This window comes from Sorex fumeus, unplaced genomic scaffold (genome assembly GCF_029834395.1).
Source record: "Sorex fumeus unplaced genomic scaffold, SorFum_2.1 ptg000047l, whole genome shotgun sequence".
Lineage (NCBI taxonomy): Eukaryota > Metazoa > Chordata > Mammalia > Eulipotyphla > Soricidae > Sorex > Sorex fumeus.
In genome coordinates, this window is record NW_026606104.1 from 26,235,340 (window position 1) to 26,237,102 (window position 1,763).

Consider the following 1,763-nt stretch of genomic DNA (forward strand, 5'->3'; position numbering starts at 1 on the left):
CAAATCATAATGCTATACACCTGAAACTTATATAATGTTATAAACAAATGTCACTGCAATTTTAAATAAGGAAAAAGAAAGTGAACAAACAGAACTTGCTTTCACCCTCACATCCCTGCTCCCCTCCCCACCTCCTCCCTCCTACCACGTAAAAGAAAGCAGTTGTCTTCAAACATTGAAAAGCATTGTAAGTGAAACACAGCTGTCATCTTAGGTGTGACCTTCCCAAAGTCTCCACTGTACACAGACAAAATCATTTCTATGTCATGCTTTTCAATACCTAGAGGGTGGTCCCTATTGTACTGCATCTGAGCCACCAAAATAATGATTTATTTCCCACTCTTGACTTCAGGAAAATCTTTAGCTGTATTTGCTCTTGTTTCTAGAGACCTAGGAGTTGGAGTCAACAAACATACTGAATACAGGATTTTTTTTTCTCATTGGAAAAATACTCATCTCTGCTGAGAAAATGACTATTAAACCCTGAGTAATTTATATTTTATTAAATTTTTTTCCCTTGGGAAGAACACAAACACAACCTCCCACTACCACAACTAGGCCGTCAAGTTTCTCACATTTGGGGAAATCGCAGGAATCAGCATGCCCAGATGACAAGGGATGGGCCTCTCCCTGAGTAACACCACCTTCATGCTCATGGTTTCTCCATTGCTAGATAAATATTGCCCTGAATAATCATTAAAGGGCCCCACCTTCAATGGATCCTCAGAGAAATATTCTTTGTCCTTGTAAATGCCACTGGCAAGGAGCTCACCTTGCATTCAGCCAAATCACGTTCTATCCCTGGCACCATATGTGATCCCCTAAACACTGCCAAGAATAATCCCGGAGCACAAAACACCAACACGTATGGCCCCTATGCAAAATAAATAAATAAATAAATAAAACAAAAGAAACACAAGAAGAATTAAAGATAACTGAGATACACCAGCTACAGAGAAGCCAAATAATTCAGCTTAAAAATTAGGTGGGACAACTGAAGTGATAGCATTGGAGAATAGCCTGGGACAGGGAAAAATCTGACTTTACTGAAGCAAAGTAGACTGTGCCTCCCAAGATTGTTGGTTAAAGAGGTGGGACTGGATATTTCTCCATGGCAGTGCTGGAGGAGAACTTCTGGTGCCAGGGTTCAAACTTAGGTCTCAGTGCAGGCATGGATGACAACTAATCAAAGATACTTCCCTAACCTAACCCAGCTTAAGGAATGGTATCTTGTTTATCCAGATCCTAGCAAATGTCTAGATTGGCTGTGAAGGTTCTATAAGACAGAGGATTGAAGTCAAGTAGGAAGGCCACAGTAGAATTTTCTACTTCTAAAAAAAATAACCAACCAAAGAAAGATGCTTCTCTTCTGTTTAGAGAGACTATTTAGCTATTACAGCACTGCACTGGTAGCACTGTCCTCCCGTTGTTCATTGATTTGCTCAAGCGGGCACCAGTAATATATCACAACAAATTGTGAGACTTCTTGTTACTGTTTTTTGGCATATTGAATACGTCACGGGTAGCTTGCCAGGCTCTGCCATGTGGGCGAGATATTCTCGGTAGCTTGCCGGGCTCTTTGGAGGAATCGAATTGGGGTAGACCATGTTGGCCGCATGCAAAGAAAATGCCTTACCAACTGTGCTATTGCTCCAGCAATTGCAGATCTGTGATAAAATTAGCACACTAGAACAATTCCTGAAGAAACAACAGAATGAGCTGAGACTCACTCTGAACCTTTGGAATCAGAATCCTTCGGTGAG

At 41.1% G+C, this 1,763-nt stretch overlaps 1 non-coding gene across 1 annotated transcript; it reads right to left on the minus strand.

The window, feature by feature from the left end:
• Positions 1 to 517: 517 nt before the first annotated feature.
• On the minus strand, positions 518 to 681 carry LOC130032265 (U1 spliceosomal RNA). Its single transcript, XR_008793809.1, has one exon. It is a non-coding gene; the product is annotated as a U1 spliceosomal RNA (small nuclear RNA).
• Positions 682 to 1,763: the final 1,082 nt, after the last annotated feature.